Below are 19,356 nucleotides of genomic sequence, written 5' to 3'. Positions count from 1 at the left end.
GGACACCAGTCATATTGGGTTAACTGCCCTTCCCATGACTTCATTAGCACAGACCCTATTTCGAATAAAGTCACAGTATAAGGTGCTGGGGGCTAGAACTTCAACACAGGAACTTTTGGGGTGGCACGACTCAATCTATAACACCAGTCAACCTTTTTCAGCAGCCCGGAGGTGGAGGCACCTACCGGATGGTAAAGAGGTCCCGAGCCGGGCACCACCAGCCTCCCTGCTGCATAGAACCGAAAAGCAAGTGCCCATGTTGGGTCATCTTAGTCGTCACCACTGGTTTCTTCTGGCACCTGGTAGACAATTCTCAAAAAGCACTGAAGGCTGTTGAACACTAATATCCTAGCACAGATTCGTTTTGGAAAAGCACTTTTCTCCATGATAACACTGTGCCACTGAGAAGAGTGGAAAAGCTGGGGAGAAGGCAAAAGCCGGGGGAAGGGGAAAGAAGTTCTGGAATCCCTGGGGCCTCAGGCCGGGCCGACGAGAAGGGAGTGTGGTCAGGGCAGCGGCCCCGGCCAGTGATGCTCGCCTCCTCTGATGGGATGGGAACAGGAAAGTCTCTGATTAGGGAGAAGCAGTGTCCCTGGGGAAACAGAAAGGTGAAGGAGGACAATGTAGGATCAGCATTAGAAGTGGAAACGGGAAGTATGACTGCACAGGAGTCCGGATCACAAACAGCGACTTCTCCGTGTCATGGGGGAGGGGACAGGATTGGGGCAGCCTCCCCATGCCCAGCTGTCCCCACTGCAGAGGCCTCCCCCTTCCCTCTCGGGCCACCATCCTGTGTCCAGCAATCTCAGACCCCAAGTGCAGGACTGAAGGTCATTGCAGAGGTCCTTTCCATCCCCACTTAAAGACCAGCACACCTCTGGAAGGCTTTGCACAGGGGACAGTTTGTAAAAGTGGGACCCCCCCAGAACTGCAGTCATTTCTGAGGTTCTGAGGGAGGTTCTTGGGAGGCAAATGGGTTTTCCCAACCTCCCTGTTTGATGTCGATGGGGGAGAAACCGCTTTCCTCTTCGTGAAGAATAAAAAGAAGCAGCATCTCTTTCTGACTGAAGGCGCTTTAGTCTTGGGGATTGGTTGGTAAAGACACCCGTGGGAGGCACCTTTCTCTGTTCCTATTTCGTGAAAAGGATGGCGGGACGTGGACCCAGGTGCCAGGAGGCAAGCTAGAGATGAACGGAAAAAGAATAAGGTAGTATACCGGGTAGATTGCTACACAAGATGGTTTTAGAGCAACTTTATTTAAAATAAAGTATATGTGCGTGTTATATATTATGTATTATCACATCCAAACAAAAGTAATAGGAATGCCTTCATTTTGTTAAATTCCCAGGCGGGGCTTCCCTTTTTCTGGTTGTCTTGTACATTTCTATGGTTTTGCTCCATCTGTTTGCTTGAATCACAATGCAAACAGGGCCCCGGCAGGGCATTGGATGACAGCTCTCTTATGTCTGTCTTCATCCTTGGTTTTCCCTGCACTGGCTTGCAGACGTGACTGGGTGTTTATCCTGTAGGGTTTCCAGCAGTCTAGATTTTGCTGATTTTTCCCCCTTGTGACATTTATCCTGTCCCTCTGTCTGCTGTCTTTCCTATGAAGTGATAGGTAGATGGATAATCAGATTCAGATTTGGTTTATTTGGCAAGGCTGCTACTTGGGTGCTGGGTTCGGTCCTTGGTCTTGGAGGACCCCACATGCCGCGGAGCAACTAAGCCCGTGCACCACAACTACTGAGCCTGCATACCTAGGGCCCGTGCTCCATAACGAGAAGCCACCGCAATGAGAAGCCCACGCACTGCAACAAAGAGTAGCCCCTGCTCACTGCAACTAGAGAAAGCCCGTGTGCAACAATGAAGACCCAACGCACCCAAAAATAAATTAAAAAAAAAAAAGTGCTGTGACGAATAGCCTTTTGAATACGGGTTTTCAAATCTTTGCCAGTGTATCATTGGGTTAGATCCGGAAGTGGGATAGATAGGGTAAATGAGAAGCACATGTGTCAAATTTGAGATTTTTGCCAATCCATTAATTCATTAGGGGTTGCAAAATGGTGAAATATAAATTCCATAATTCCTCATTCATTAGCTAGAATGGTTCTGTTAAGCAAAAGTTCCCTTTATCAACTCTTTGACTAGACTGAAGGACAGTCACTTAAGGAAGGCAAGATAAATGCTTGATCCTTTCTCTTTGCTTACGAATTTTCACATTAATGAATTGGTTCACAGACATCTTCCAGAGGGAAGAATGAAAACATTTTTTTATATATATCATTATGAACATAGGGATTTCATCATATTTGAGGTGTTTCAATTTGATGGCATGGCAGAATAATTTTTTTAATTGAAGTAAAGTTGATTTACAATGTTGTATTAATTTCTGGTGTACAGCAAAGTGATTCAGATGTATCTATCTACCTATATATATAGGTAGATAGATATACTTTTTCAGGTCCTTTTCCATTTTAGTTTATATTGAATTGAATATAGTTCTCTGTGCTATACAGTAGGACCTTGTTGTTTATCTATTTTATATATAGTAGTTTGTATCTGCTAATCCCAAACTCCTAATTTATCCCTCCCCGCCCCTTCCCCTTTGGTAAACATAAGTCTGTTCTCTATGTCTGTGAGTCTGTTTCTGTTTTATAAATAAGTTCATTTTTATCATTTTTTAGATTCCACATATAAGTGATATCATATGATATTTGTCTTTCTCTGTCTCAGAATAATTTTAATTTGTATTTCCCTTACTGAAAGCCATCTTGAGCATCTTTTTATTCATTTAAGAGTGAGTCCATTTATTTTCCCATAAACTATCTATTCATATTTCTAGATTACTTTTTGGTGGAGTTTTTTCTTCTCTATTTGTAGAACCTCTTTATAAATTAGGTTTATTAACTGTCTGCTGCATGAATTTTTCCCTTAGTGTCATTTGTCTTTTTACTTTGCTTATGCTTTTTTTTTGGCCATAAAAAGTGTTTTTCTTATAACCAGATTAATCGTTTTGCTTATGCTTTTAGATTTCAAGTCATAAGTAGGAAAGTTTTACTCACTCTAAGGTTAAAAAAGTATTCACCCATATTTTCTTCTAGTATCTTATTTTTTTTTAAACATTTAAACATACACCATTTGCAATGTATCCTGGTGTACAACATGAGTAAAGATTTAAGTTTTAATTTTCCATATGGTTATGCAGTTATCTCAATACCACCTATGAAAAAGTTCATCTTTTCCCTACTGACTTAAGATGTAGTTTTTACTATATATGAAATTTTCATATTCAGGTGAGTTTGTTTTTGGATTTTTAAAAATCCTGTATCATGTTTGTCTATTCAAGTACCAATACAAAACCTCTTAAATTATAGAAGCTTTATAGTGTGTTTTAATATCTGATAGGTCTACCCACCCTCCCTTCTCTCTCATTCTTTTTATTTTCCAGGGTGTTATGCTTTCTTGCTTGTTATTCCAAATGAGCTCTATAATCAACCTCTCTGGCCCAGAGGGGAAAAAAACTGATACATTTTAAAATTTAGATCACATTAAATTCATACATTGACTTAGCAAGAACTGATACCTTTTTGATCTTAAGTCTTCCAGCCCAGGAAAGTGGAGTGTCCTCCCATTTGTTTGTCTATTTTTGTGTCTTTTCAGGAGTGTTTTACGGTTTTCTTCATATGGGTTTCAGACGCTCCTTTGTAAGATTGATGCCTGAAAGATGTATGTCTTCTCTTTTTCACTATCATAAATATGATCTTTTTTTATATCTCACTAGTTTTTTGTTTATTATATATAACGGGTATTTCTTTTTCTTTGTTAAAAAATTGCTAACTTACTAAATTCTTTTACTATCATAGCAGATTTTCCTGTGATTCATTTGGGTTTTCCAGATGTGCAATCATGAAGAGAAGATTTTTTTATATTAGCAACTCTGAAAAAATGTTTGAAATGTTTGAAACTCTGAATCTCTGAGAAAGTATGCCTCTTTGGAACCACTGAATGGAATCAATGCAGTTGCCACGCTGGCAATGTGCTGGGGAAAATCTCTTCAAGGAAAGAAAATAGAGCTTTTTAAATCCTCAAACTGGCATCTCAAAGTTATAAAGGTGGAGACAGCGTTGCAAAAATGTGTAATTAATAGTCTCTGTCTCTCTCTCCTCTCTCTCTGAGCCTCTTCCTTCTCTGCCTTCTTTACTCCATTTTCTTGTATATTAACTCTTCCCAGCACAGATCCTTACCTCTTTCTACCTTTTAAGGTTCTTGCAGCTGCTCTTTACTCTGTGGTCTGTGTCTCCTATTCGTTTTATTGGGTTTCTTTTTGGGGGGGGGGGTCTTAAAAATATTATATAAAAACATTTCACTGTATATGTTTATGGTTTTGTTCTTAGAAGACTGATTTTTGTGTCTAATGTAAAGCACACAGTACATAGCTTTAGTTCCTCCTGAGATCCTAGATAATAAGAATACAGTTGTTCCTCGGTATCTGTGTGGGGGGTTGGTTCCAGGAGCCCTGAGAATACCAAAATCTCTGGATGCTCTAGTCCCTTGTGTAAAATGGTCCAGTGCAAAGAATACAGTTGGTTCTCCTTATGCTCGGGTTTCACATCTGCAGCAAGAGGGCTGACTCATGGTGAAAATCTCCATTTAGTGCTCCTATGTGCCAGATACTGTGCTAGAAACTCATCCATTCATCCAGTACATATTTATTGAGTTCCAGGTACCATTCAAAGTGTTGTGGATAAAGTCTACGAATTCTCAGCCCTCACTGAGCTTACGTTCTAGGAGGAAACCAGGAAATAAATGAAAGAAATCAACAAAATATATAGGATCTATCTTAGCTCTTCTCCCACAGAAAGTCGAGGTTGAGGCCAGAGTAGGGAGAATGTTCGTGTCAAGACTTTGGCTTTTACCTGGCATGACATGGGAAGCCACTGGAGGGAGGTCTTGGGGCAGAGGGGTGATATAATCTGACTTATGTCTTCACAGGCTCATGACAACCCTGCAAAGTCAGTAATTCAGGCTCAAGAAATAAGATAATTTCTGTACGTATAGTTGAATCACTTTGCTGTACACCCGAATTATTGTAAATCAACTATACTTCAATTTCTTTAAAAGCAAAAAATAAAAAAGTTTGAAAAAGAAATGGGATAATTTCCTGATGGTCACACAGAAGGTGGTGGAGCCAGGATTTGCCCCGGGTGCTCTTACCCTTAAGTCCTTGCTTTATCTACTAGGAGTATTTCCTTCCAAATATACTAGTTGCAGAAGTTTTTATTCTGTGTGTGTTTTTTTTATGTCTCCTTTCAGGCCTACACATTTCTGCCTGATGGAGATTTAAGCTCTGTTGAGTCTGTATTCTTTCATTCATTCCAAAAAGATTTATTCGCTCCCTGCCTTGTGCGTGGCACCATAAATTGTACTGTGGGACATAAAAGAGGGGGAAGACAAGGTCCCTACTCTCAAGAAGTTTATAGACAAGCTATTAAGAGAAGACAGGATTTGTATTTAAATTATTTAAATCCAATGACTTTTACTTCTTTTCGGGGCAGGCGGGGTTACCTGTTTCATTTAACTCACCTAAAAGAACACTGCTCTTTCTTTTGACAGAAGAGTCCCATCTGAGAACTGGAAGCAGACAAAATATGGGATTCCCTCTTCGATTTTATAGATTTTGACTTCCAGCCTGACTGTTCAGGTAGTGAATTAAAAGATGACTCTCTCCCTCCCCAACCCTAAGCCTTGCAAACCCGACCTGTGATCATAAGATCCAGCTGTGCCTTTGCTATTTCTCGCCTTACTGCCAGAAATAAAGGTTCAGCAGCGATCCCTGCTCAACTGACAGTGTTGTCAGTGACACCTGAGGCGAAGTAAAACCCAGCTCAGCAGTTCTGTTGGTGCTGAACCGCTGTGGTTTAGAATTAGTCAAAGCAAGGTGGCTCCTGGCTGCGTCCTCCTCCCACCCCTCACTGGGGGTGAGGGAGGGGTTCTGCAGCAGATGGCAGAAATGTTCAACATCAGATTCTGCCCTCTTGCTTTGATAAGGACACGTGACGAGGCTAAATGACAAGTACAGAGTCAAATGACTGTCCTATTTACCTTTGGCCACCATATCAGTTATTTTCAGGACTCAAGAAGAGTCCATCCGTCAAACCCATGGCCTTCTTGCTAGAGACTCAGGAAAGCATTATGTTTTAGAAGAGCCAGCTCTGGGTGCAGACTGAGAACTCAAGGATTTGGGATCTACCTCTGTTGCAATTCATCTACGGACTGTGCAATCTCCAAGAAATGATACACGAAATCATCTAATTTTCTAAATAACCCGCATGAACTTTATTTGGGTCTTGCAGAGTCCACAATGGGAAGCCAACAGAGCAGTAAGTGGGCTCTGAAGCTCTTAAAATATCCCACTTTAGAAAGCCTGTCCATATTCTGCTGGAGTTTGCCTCCCTGCCCTGTGTGAACACGCAGAATCTCTCTAGACCGACGGGATAGAATAAATCCATGACTCATTCTGGAAATAAAGAACGACCTCCATCTTAGCTAACTTGATCTCAGATAATGCATCCTGTTAAGCCAGTGGATCCCCTCCCTGGTTTCTTGTAGCTATTCTTTAATGCTCTATAGTCCCGGAACTATTATCCTTTGCTTATTATAGCTTCTTCTTACGTGGTGATGCAAGCCATTCATCCATCCATTCATCCATCCTTCTATCCATCCATTCATTCAAAGCCATTCATGCCAGGTGCTATGAAACCCAGCACCCATCCTTTCCCTTTGGGAGGCTGTTGGTTCAGGGACTTCATATTTATGCCTTTTGCTTTCCTGTGTGAGTGTGTTTGCTGTGATAAATTTACAGAATGGAACATTTCCAGGGAACTATGGTTACTTTGCTGATCAAGTTTCTGTATACTAAAAATTCTTCAAGATTCAGCATTAGAAATCATGATGATTAGGAAGTCTTGATTTATTTGTATGGAAAACTCTACTTAGTAATGGAAAACTCACCCTCTCCACCAAAGGAACTGGAAAGAGAAATGATTTTAAGGAAAACTACTGTTAATTTCTTTTTTTAAAAAGTAAGTTGTTTGGGCAAGTTCCTCTGGGCTACAAAAACATAAGATATTGGTGTCAGTTTCTGGAATAAGACTCAGGATATGTTTGTTATATGAACTCATTGAAAATTTCTACCGAGAATAAAGTACTTGAAGCATGCAGATTTTAGACTGCCAAATCGTTTTGCACTAATTATGAAAAAATTAGAATTCTTTTTTTATCAGTGGCAGTTGAATTTAAATATGGATCTACCAAAGAGTATACAAGCATAAGAATCTAGTTTTTTTCAATTCTTATATCACTTTACTTTGCCACTAAAAATGTATTTTTACTGTCAATTCCCATTTAGATTAAATTCTGTGTGTTTGCAAAATGTGTATTCAGATGAAAGTGATATAGTAGATTGTGGTAATAGAAGGACATTGAGGCTTGGAATAGAGTTTAATGGGTAGTCTATTTACTACAACATCTGTTACAATGAGAAGAGCCCCATTTCCACCCTAAACCATCATGCACTTTCAGATTTCTTCGTTCCTATGTGTGGGTCAGTGGTAACACAACAGCGATAGAAGAAAGAACAGAGCAGAACTAAATGCAGGGAGAGGTAAAAATACCATTTTTCACATTATATCATCTCTGAAATCAAGATGTTTCATATATTTAACATATCTTAGATTTGATGAAATATAGTTACCAGTGGGCTGGCATGCAGGAGTCTTAATGCTGGCCAGTTGGTCAACTGCAGCCATGTCTGTTTCAGTTTGTAAAATCCACCGTGCCTGGTAGAGGGTGTAACATACACATAGCAGACTCTCAAGTATTTATTATTGAAGACAAATATTGAAGAAATACAGCTAAAGAATACTGGATGACCAGTAACTTTAGAGAACAGTGTTAGCTAATTTAATCAGTGAAGGTGGAGAGCCCCTTTCAAGATTAGATTGTCTCATTCAAATATTTTTATCCACATGTGGTCATTCAGACACTATTCACTATGGCCTCTGCATTGAACAGTGAATCAAAGGTATCCATGAAAATGTTTCCAAGTTCTTTTAACTCTAAAGTCTTGGAGTTACTACCTTCGAGCTTTCAGAGGATTCCTAGGTGTGATGACTGCTGAGAAGCCAACTGGTTTCCCGGACCACCGACAGTGAGACGATATTTACATTGGATTCTACCAAATACAAGGGTGGAGATGACTCCTAGGGGTCTTCAGGTTGCTGCCCCTAACAAATATTCTTTGAGTGCCTCTCATGTGTACTGGGGATACAGTAGTGGGTAAGGCAGATGAGATCTCTGGTCTGATGGAACCGACGTTCTAGACCTCTGGCATAATGCTTGTAAAAGTATAAGTGCAATGCCTGGCATTGAGTAGGCGTGCCATGAGTGTTAGTTTTATTTCTTTCTGTGTAGATTTTACCAGCTAAGAATGGCAGTAAGGCCCTGCTTCTCCCCATCCACACCCTCAGCTGGCTCTTCAATCCCCTGGTATTGTTTTCTTGCAGCAAAGCTTTTGCCTTGGTGCACTAGGGAAAGACATGTGGTTGCTACGAATGGGAGCCTGGCTGAAAGGAGCCGGGGAAGATGCCCATGCATATTAGAGTCTAAGAAAGTGTTCCCAATCCTTTAAGAAAACCATTACTTGGCTCACTGCAAGCTAATTGCATTTGTTCAGTCATTGTGAAAATGGATGCAGATGGGATGCGGAAGCTAAGAAATACCCCACTGTTAAATCAGAAATAAGGCCACTTGCTCAGGAGAAACTATTGCCTGGGATGAGGTTTTCACCAAGAAGTGGGAAATTGCTCAGTAAATGTCTCTTTTCTGCTTAAGTAGGTCTTTTAATTAATTTTTACTGACCTACTCCGCCTTTAACACAAGAAGTGTGAACATAGAAAGTATTGGGCTTGTTGATGGCTCCTTCCAATGTCACAAAGCAAAAGTGAGGGAGACAAATTTGTTCTGGGACAAAGCTTTGTTGCCTTGGGATCTGCAACATTGACACTGAGCTGCAATGAAAACAGTGTTGTCTTCTTATTTCTATGTTGGTGTGATAAGAGCTTACTTTTTAAATAAAATGCCATGATGGGTTTAATAACCCCCAAATGAGAATCAAATTGTAATGGGAAGAAGTATACAACATTATGATAAAGCTATGTATGATCTCTCTATTTAAAGGTTAAAACCCCAGCATAGTTCTTCTGTCACTTAAAGCTGTCCTTTCTATTGTTTCGATTAAATGATGCCATATTGTTCTCTTTTCACTAGTAATTAAACACAAAGTGTAGTGTCATTTAGTAACTTGCTTCCATGTGGTAGAAATTCTAACTGGTTTCAGAATTTGGGGAGAAATGTTAATCCTGATTATTAGAGGAGTGAATGTTCTAGAAAACTGTTGTTCCCTAACCTTATCATCCCTACGGAAACTTACTGGTAGCCTGAAGAAACATGTCCTACTGAAGGTCTATACCTTTGCCTCAAGTTGCCTGATCACTGGGACACACGAGCATATGGAGATTATTAGAGAGGGGCAGGGTTAATGTCATGTAACTGGCAAGGGGTAACAATGAGAGTCAGACATCTGGGAAGAGAACCCCCAGCCCAGCCCTCCAGCTGACTGGTCAACCAGTTGGTTAGTCAACCATGTAGGTGAAGAGACTTACTCAAGTTTACACAGCTAGTCAGGGCAGCACCAGGTTAAGAACCTAGGTCTCCTGAACCGGCCAGGGCTGCTTCCACATTGTTGAGGGAATGTTGTAGTCCTTCCTCTTAAATATGCTGCAGGGCTTGTGATGAAAGAACCCTTGGAAGTCTTGGTAACTCCTAGGTTTGTTTGCAGCACAGGTTTTACAAACTACATATTCCTTCTCCAGTGATTTGGTTTCCAGCTCCAAATGGAAACTAAGGCAGATGCCAAGCTTCTTACATTAGGATCAGGGTTGAAATGGGTTCTCACAGCTTCCTTAAGGCGCCAGACCCTTCCATCAAGAAAAAGGCTCTTTGCTATGATTATCACAAAAGATAAACAGGGGAGTGCAGGGACCTCAGATATCCTGTTTTCATTTCCTTTGGATATGTACCCAGAAGTGGGATTGCTGGATCATATGGCAGTTCCAGTTTTAATATTTTGAGGGCAGTATGGGTGGTCCTAGAGGACATTATGCTGAGTGAAATAAATCAGACAGAGAAAGACAAATACTGTATGATTTTGTTTATATGTGGAATATAAAAAAGCCAAACTCATAGAAACAGAATTGAATGGTGGTTACCAGAGGCTAGCGGATGGCAGAAACGGGGAGATGTTGGTCAAAAAGTGCAAACTTCCCTTTAGAAAACGAGTAAGTTCTGGGGATCTCATGCACAGCTTTGTGATTATAGATAGAAATACTGTACCACATACTTGAAAGTTACTAAGAGAGTCTATCTTAAATGTTCTCATCACAGGAAAAAAAAAAAAGAAATGGCAATTATGTGATGTGATAGAGGTACGTATTAGCTAACACTATGGTGGTGATCACATTGCAGTATATAAATGTATCAAAGCAACATGTTGTACACTTTAAACTTACACAATATTATGTATCAATTATATTTCAATAAAGTTGAAAAAGAAAGGAAAAAAGACTCTACAGCAATTTATAGTAGCATCTGACAGCACTGAGGTAAAGTCTCCTGTGACTAGGGTATATAACAGTCCTGGTTTGCTTAGGATAGAGGAATTTCTCAGGAAACTGGAACTTTCCATGGCTAAAACTAGAAAAATTCTGGACATCCTGGAAGGAGATGCCCACCCTCTCTGTGGCAGGAAGGAAATCTATACCTTGCATAGCTGAAATACACACACACACACACACACACACACACACACACATGCATACACATGTGGGCGCACGTGTGTGCGTGCACACACACATAGTATTCATAGGTCTGACATTGAAATATTAGCTATTTTGTTAGCATCCTGAATATTCGATCAGAAAAAAATAAAAAGCCTTTTTTCCATGCCAACAGTGTTCACGTAAACATGGTGAACGTTCCTAAAACCCGTCAGACTTTCTGTAAGAAGTATGGCAAGCACCAATCCCCCAGAACAGGAAAGGCAAGGACTCTCTGTGTGCCCAGGGAAAGCAGCATTATAACAAGAAGCAGAGTGGCTATGGTGGACATACTAAACTGATTTTCCAGAAAAAGCCTACAATTACCAAGGAGATTGTGCTGAGGCTTGAATACATTGAGCCCAACTGCAGGTCTAAGTGAATGCTGGCTATTAAGAGATGCAAGCATTCTGAACTGGGAAGACATAAGAAGAGAAAGGACCAAGTGATCCAGTTCTCAGCTTCCTATCTTGTTTCATTCCAAAGACAATAAAGTCTTGAGATTATGTTTTTTTTTAAAAAAAAGATGGAAAGATTGTAAAAAAATACTTTAGCTAAAATCCTATTCAAAGTTTGCAAATATATAACTGTTCTCTGTATAATAATGTGAAAACGATGATGGTTTTATACTGTTGACCACATGAAACATACAGCACCAAAGTTTCTGAAGTGAAATGGAAATTGTATCATTATTTCTGCTTTTCAGAGTTTTAATGATTCAGTAAAGGGCGATGACAGACTCTCCAAATCTCAGCACGTCGAAAAATTCTTTCTTCTCGAGTCAAAGCCCATCTGTTTTTAAACAGTGAGGGAGCTGCTGGCACTTTATTAAGCTGTTGTTTTGCTTAAATTGCAGTTATTTAAAGTGACACTTCCCTCCACTCCTGCTTTCCAAAGTGCAGTAACCATAACTACTTCTTATTTGGGAAATTGCATGTGGCTGTTCCTCCTCGATTAATACACAGAGTCAATATTTTTGCTTTATTTTAAGGCATCACAGCATGCGGATGTTTTCTTGGATATTCACTTTTTCTTCCTTTATTTTTCCCCCTCCTCTCCTACTGTAAGAGTAGATGCACTGACTATTCTATTTCTAGCAGGAGGAAGAAACCCATGTTTGAAGGAAGTCTTGTTTAATGGTTATTTAAAATTTTCTGATCACAGTCTGTAGCATCTGTGGACATATGTGTTGTTAAGCTGGATTTGATTACTTGACTTTTTAGTGAAGAAAGCTCCTTCCTGAAATTTCAGCTCCCTTCTCTTTTTTTCCGGCTTCCTGGTTTTCCTGCAGATCAATCTACCTTGATCTGGACTGTAACTTGCATCTTCTTCTCCCCTCCCTATGGGGATGAACATTTCATACACAGCGAGAGGTGCTTTAAATGTCTTGGTGTGTCTGACCTTCTGGATCTCAAAGGAACATCTGTTAGAAACAATTTTCCAAGGAATCATCAGATTCTAGAGTTGGAGTCCCAGTTTCATGTTCTTGGTACTTATTCATGTGTTTTTATTTTACATATTTTCTCAGTTTACTTCTAGCCACTGTATTCAGAAGAAAAATAAGAGATGTCAAAGTGGAGTGGCCTCGAGAAGATCAGAGAAGATAAGCCCTCTGCATCTCTGAATGTTTGGAGACTTTGTTTCTCTCCCTTTCTTGAGCTTCCTTATTTCCTTTTCATTTATCTACTAGTCAGAGCCCACACTCACTGTGCTGGTGGTGGAGACCTTACCCGAGGTGGTGATTAAGGATGCTACAGGTAAAAGGATGAAGAGGAAGGACGTGAAGGCAGAGTTCTGGGAATCTGGGCATGTGAAGGGTGAAACTGGGGGTCTGGGACAGAACCCAGGAAATCTCATGGAGCAGGAGACACAGATTTCCAAGAGAATGAAACTCTTGTTGCACAGAGTTAAATTCCCTGAGTGTGTTGGGAGCGTGAGAGTGAGTGCGAGCAAGGTACTAGAATTCAATAGTACAGAAGAGCAGGGAAGACTGTCACCCAGAGAAACCAGGGGCCAGCAAAGTGAAAAGCCCTCAAACACAACTGTGTCGACTTGGAAAAAAAATGCACAACGTAAAAGTTGAGAATTGTGTTTTATTTGGCAGATACAACTGAGGAATTAAGCCTGGGACCCAGCATCTCAGATCACTCTGAGGGACCGCTCCAAAGAGGTAAGAGAGGGAACCAGGATACACAGGAGTTCCTGTAACAAAGACCAGGTAGTCGGAACATCAGAAGGTTACTGCTAATTAAGGAAAACCAGACATCTCAAGTTAAGGAATTTAGCGCTTTTCTGTGTATGGGAAGATGCAAGAGTCTGGGCTCACTGAAATCATTCTTTTGATATGCACCTCAGCTCCCTGGGGCCAGTATCCTGTGCTTTCTCATCCCGAGTCTCCTCAGGGTGCACTATTGGGGGTGGCTGCAGCGGCTGACTGCTTTAGATGCTGGGCATCCTGATTTCATCCTGAGTTCCCTCGGGGCTCACCATCGGGAAGGCTGTAATGTGATGGCTCGATGGGTGCAACATCCTTTGCTTACTGATATAGCAGGCAATAGGTTTCATTCACAAACCAGACCAATGGACTTCTTATTGTTTATTCCTAGTTATCATGAAGCCCCAATAACTCTTAGGTATAGTATGTCAGACCTACCTTGCCGCAGTTTTTACTTGTCTGCAATGGAACATTCTACACACGATTGGCTCCTGTGTGTGTTGAGAGGTGCGCAGAGTCTCCCAAATGTGTGAACCCCAGGGATGATGTACTTTGCAGGCTCAGAGTCCAATGGCAAGAAGACCCCCAGACCTCTGCCCACACGTGCTATCCTCCTGGGCCTCCCTCTGGGAAGAAATGGGATGAAGAGAAGGGAAAGGTGGAGGTGGGGAGGGTGCGCGGTGGAGGAGGCAAGCCTCCACATTTCCTCTTTTGACCCAACATCCCAGACTTTCTGAAATGCCTCTAGCCAGGTTATCCAAAGGGCAAGGCTTAGCAAGAGCTGAAAGGACATTCTTGTTACACATCAAATCTCTCCTCTTGGCTTTGGCTGCAACTCCATTCATCTGGGCTGCTGTAGACTCAGAGACTTGTTATATAAATTTAACGGGAGACAACAGGTTGGTATAAAATGCTTTCTGACAAAGTACAAATGCTGGAATCAGTGCTACTCTATTTTAATGGGGAAATGGGATCTGAAGGCACTGCTTGGACAGAAATGGGGAGAAAAGGAAAGCTAGAGATTCTAGGATCTCAGTTAAACTTCAGGGATTTAACTATTTTCTCTTCATCTAGACTGGCTTATTGAAGTTCAAGGCAAAAAGTGACCTTACATTTCCGCTAGTTCAATACAGTCATTCCACAAGGGAGAATTGCTGCCCCCAGGGGTTTAATGCCTTGTCAAGGGTCATCAAGCTGGTCAGTAGTGGAAGTGGGTCTAGGACTAGGTCTCCTGATTTCCAATCCTGACTTTTTTATAATTGCAACAGGTTATTTCCAATGTCCACAAGGGCAAAATGAAAACTGCGGGCCAGATTCCCTGACAAAGCTCTGTACAGAGAGTAACTTGGCAGAGATGAGAGGGTGGAGGATAATGATTTGGGAAGCTTTAAACAAGGATTGGAGATCATCATCTGTCATCAGCTGTCTCCTACTTCTACCTTGCCCTGTGATTCTCCCCAGGATCCTGCATGTGCAACTCCGCAGGGGGCTTAATGGGACCTTATTTGCAAACTTTCACGTTTTCATTGCTTTAATTCAGGTCTAAATTTGATTAATTCTAGCTGGATTTTTAAAAAATTCTGATTTTATATGAACAATTGTATTCTGCCTTGTCTTCCCCATTCCTCTTTTTTTCCAAGTTTCCTCTGTTAGGTTCCATTTTTCAAATTCAAATGGAGTCCATTGCTTTTGAACTTTTCCCAAGGCTTTTATTTCCCCCTATCTCTGTTGAGTTGCAGAGCCTCAAAACTTGACATAAAATGAATGGGGACCAGACCGCCATGGAATGTGTGGAGAAGTTGCCGTTTCAGGTCAACATGTGTTCTTTGTTGGGTAATGGACACCACTGAAATGAGAACCCCAAGATGGAAGGACCTCAGCACTATTCTGTCATGTAATCTGTGGCAATTAGTGGTCTGTGCCTAAGTCTCTTCATCTAAGAATGATAATAGTTGCAAAATGGATATTGAACTCACAGTGTTGTGAAAATAAAAAGTAGGTACTAAAACATGGTAATAGGTTTAAAAGTGCTGTACAGATATTAGATACTGTGTAACTGGACCCTGCATTTTCATTCTTTGAGGATCTCAAAGTTCTGCTGAAAAACAGGTAAATTTAGATTTTATTTTAGAAAACAAGTTAATTTTTTCAAAAGAATTGATGTTCTTTAAAAATGAGATATCTACCCATTTCAGGCAGAGGAGAATGGTTCTATTTTAGAATTCTCTAGTAATTCTGTGCTCCCTCAGAGAATAATCACGTGTTGCAGTACTGTTTATTGCTCTGTGTCCCGCTGGATGCCGCAGCATATTGAGTAAATTGGTAGAGTGTCATGGAACAGATACATGGTCGATTGACTGGACTACAAATGAGAGGATAAACAAGCTGCTCTGACTTCACTGGCCATTCCTTCCGGGGGCTCCCATTATGGGGCCATTTTAATGAGTCGCTCAAACTAGGGGGCACGGTAGAGTAGGCAGCTGCAATTTGTGCCTCAGAAACATACCACTATTTTAAAATTGAAGTACAGTTGATTTACAACATTGTGTTAGTTTCAGGTGTACAGCAAAGTGATTCAGTTATATTTATATTCTTTTTCAGATTCTTTTCCATTATAGGTTATTATAAGATTTTGAATATAGTTCCCTGTGGTATACAGTAGGTCCTTGTTATTTATCTATTTTATATATAGTGGTGTATATCTATTAATCCCAAACTCCTAATTTATCTCTCCCTCCTACCTTTCCTTTTCTGTAACCATAAATTTGTTTTCTATATCTGTGAGTCTGATTCCATTTTGTAAATAAGTTCATTAATATCACTTTTTAAGATTCAACATATAAGTGATATCATATGATATTTGTCTTTGCCTGATTTACTTCACTTAGTATGGTAATCTCTAGGTCCATCCATGTTGCTGCAAATGGAATTATTTCATTCTTTTTTATGGCTGAGTAATATTCCATTGTACATATATACCACATCTTCTTTATCCATTCATCTGTCGATGGACACTTAGGTTGCTTCCATGTCTTGGACATTGTAAATAGTGCTGCTATGAACATTGGGGTGCATGTATCTTTTCAAATTAGAGTTTTTTTCTTTTCTGGATATATGCAGAGGAGTGGGATTGCTGGATCATATGGTAATTCTATTTTTAGTTTTTAAGGAACCTCCATACTGTTCTCCACAATGGCTGTACCAATTTACATTCCCACCAATAGTGTAGGAGGGTTCCCTTTCTCTCCACACCCTCTGCAGCATTTATCATTTGTAGACTTTTTGATGATGGCCATTCTGACTGGTAGAAACATACCACTTTTGGATCACCACACTCAAAAATATTTCCAGGTTGTATGGGGACCATGTGATTTCAGAGGTGATAGAATCCTCAGCTCACATCCAATCCACTTCCATTTTAAAGTGGAGAAGACTGAGGTGTGGAGAGACTCAGAGCCCCGTGTAGACAACAGAGCCTGTCGTCCTGACCCCTGAGCCCATTTCCTGACCTCTGGTCTGCTGATTTAAGGAGGCGGCTGTAGCCTCTAGTCTGGGGACACAGGAAGATGATCCAGAGCAGTGGCTCTTAACCAGGGGGTTGTTCACCTTCAGTGGAGACTTGGTAACGTCTGAAGACATTTTAGTTGTCATGATTGGATGGGGGAGTTGGTGCTTCAGGGCCAGGGGTGCTGCTCAACATCCTGCAATGCACAGGACAGCCCCACAGCAAAGCGTTATCCAGCTCAGGGTGCCAGTAGTGCTGAGGTTGAGAAACCCTTTCCTAGAGAAGTTAACTCTGGAGCTGGGAATACTTGGATTCAAACCCTGGATCTGCTATTCTCTATCTTTTGGGAGAGGTTAATCAACCCCCCTGTGCCTTGGGTTCCTCATCTGTAAAATGGGCATCCTGATAGCACCCATTGCATAGGATCGTCACGAGGGTTAAATAAGATGCTGCATGTAAAACACAGGGAGTCACACACAGTTGGTGCTCAATAAATGGTACCTACTGATGTTATTACACCTGCAAAACTGAATGATCAGACTTGGATAACTAGATGCATATCAGTAAAATCAAATAAGGCTTTTGTGGTGCCTTTTAAGGCATTACAGTTTGGTAGGGCACGTGGACCCCTCAATTCTTCTTCCAGGACCCTGAGGATCCTGGAATGTTGTCTCAATTGCATATTAAGAAATAGTGATACTGACATATACTGAGAGCTTATTCTGTGACAGGGCTCCTTCTAATCCAGTCATAAGTATTAGCTCATTTAACCTACATAACAGTTTCATCAAGCAGGCACAGCTTGAGACTTGAAGGGCTTCCTTAATCCGAACAGCATGTATTTCTTTAAAAATGCAAAGTTCTTAGCCAACATCTTTAAAAATGTTGTATCTCTCATGTTTTCTCTATTTCTCCTTCTGAAATGATATTTTAGACATATGTTGGATCTTCTCATTTTATCCTATGTGATTCCTATGCATGCACACACAGGTATATGTATACATATATAGTTTTAACTTTATTTTTGTTGAAGTAATACATATGCAATGCTTAAAAGTCAAATGGTTCTAAAAGACTTATGACCAGATAGAGTAGTCCCTGCCTCACACTAGATTCCAGCTCCCAGACACAACCGTTTTCAACTCTTTTGTTTGCTTCTTCTGATATTCACCTCTGTATTACTACAACATGCTGATGTTATTATTGGTTTTTCAGACTTGGATATCATCTACTGATTTTTTACTACAGAAGGTGAGGAATTAGCTCTCATTTACACCTTCTTTGTTGTCACTCCCCTTTCTTCCATTATCTTTCACCTCATCATGGAAAATTTTCTTTTTACCATCATATTTTTATTTTCCAAGAGATTATTTTTGTTCTTCAGTTGTTCCTTTTTGAATTGTCTCCTGTTTTTGTTTAATGTACGTGCTGTCTTCTCTTATAACTCTGAAGATATTATACTTTTTTTTGCTTCTTTTTTCTGTTTCTTCTAATTCGAAGTATTGCCTATGTTTCCTCAGAGCCTCTTTACTTTTCTTTTCACTTCTTTCTTTTCTTTTTCTTTTCAGTACAGAGAGCTTCCAATCAACTTTTTTTTTTTTGGCTGCGTCAGGTCTTAGTTGTGGTGCTCGGGATCTATTGATGTGGTGCGGACTCTTCATTGTGGCACGCAAGCTTCTCTCTAGTTGTGGCACGCAGGCTTCTCTCTCTAGTTGTGGTGCACGGGTTCCAGAGCTCATGGGCTCTGTAGTTCGCAGCCTGCGGGCTCTCTCATTGAGGTGCACAAGCTCAGTAATTGTGGCCAGTGGGCTTAGTTGGCCTGCATCATGTGGGATCTTAGTTCACCAACCAGGGATTGAACCCACGTCCCCTGCATTGGAAGACGGATTCTTTACCACTGGACCACCAGAGAAGTCCCCCAATCAACTTTTTAATCCTCACTCTTAATATGAAGCTAGCTAAAAAATTACAAGGCATTGGAGGAAAGTATTTTATATTAAAAATAGTAGATGTTTTCTTTGGAGCTGCTCGTTCTCCCAAAGGGGATGTCCTGCACTTGCCTGTCTGAGGGGTAGACGGTGGCTGCCGACGTTCTCAAACTCAGATGCAGAAAGTGTCCAGGGCTCATCTTGCAATTTGCAGAATTTTGCTGACTCGTCAGTTTTTAGCATGGTCCTTGTCTATGATGGAGGTGAATTTTGCTGAGTCCAGAGTCTGTCTAGCTCAACTTCTCCTCAGAGTTTTCTGCTAAGGAATGAGAGGGGAACTGGTCCCAACCTTTTCTCATTCAGTCTTTCAGCCAGTTCTCTTTGGAGTTCTACATGCACCCCTGCTCTCAGAGGTACCAGATCTTTGCAGCCTGAATCAGCCTGCTTTCCAGTTTTGCCATTTTAGGTTTGCCATTTTAGGTTTTAGCTTTTTCTGGGCTAAATGTTAATTACTAACATTTTATTACTGCACTCCTCTCCCATTCTGTCTGCCCTTTGAGTTTCTGCTTTCTTTTTTTTTTTTTTTTTTTTTTTGGCTGCACCTTGTGGCATGTGGGATCTTAGTTCCTTGACCAGGGATTGAACCCATGTCCCCTCCAGTGGAAGTGCTGAGCCTTAACCACTGGACCACCAGGGAAGTCCCTCTGCCTTCTTTTTACCACTACCACTTTGGGGGAAATTTCATGAAGGAGGGTGATAAATGTTTATATTGAA

The 19,356-nt window shown here is 40.8% G+C and overlaps 1 pseudogene across 1 annotated transcript; it reads left to right on the top strand.

The window, feature by feature from the left end:
- Window positions 1-307: 307 nt before the first annotated feature.
- On the top strand, window positions 308-19,151 carry LOC309657502 (large ribosomal subunit protein eL42 pseudogene; annotated as a pseudogene). The gene has a single exon. The product of its transcript is annotated as a large ribosomal subunit protein eL42 pseudogene (transcript).
- Window positions 19,152-19,356: the final 205 nt, after the last annotated feature.

This window comes from Balaenoptera physalus, assembly GCF_965194825.1.
Source record: "Balaenoptera physalus genome assembly, chromosome: 3".
NCBI lineage: Eukaryota > Metazoa > Chordata > Mammalia > Artiodactyla > Balaenopteridae > Balaenoptera > Balaenoptera physalus.
The sequence above is the reverse complement of the archived record's forward strand: the minus strand, read 5'-3'. Positions and strand labels throughout refer to the sequence as shown.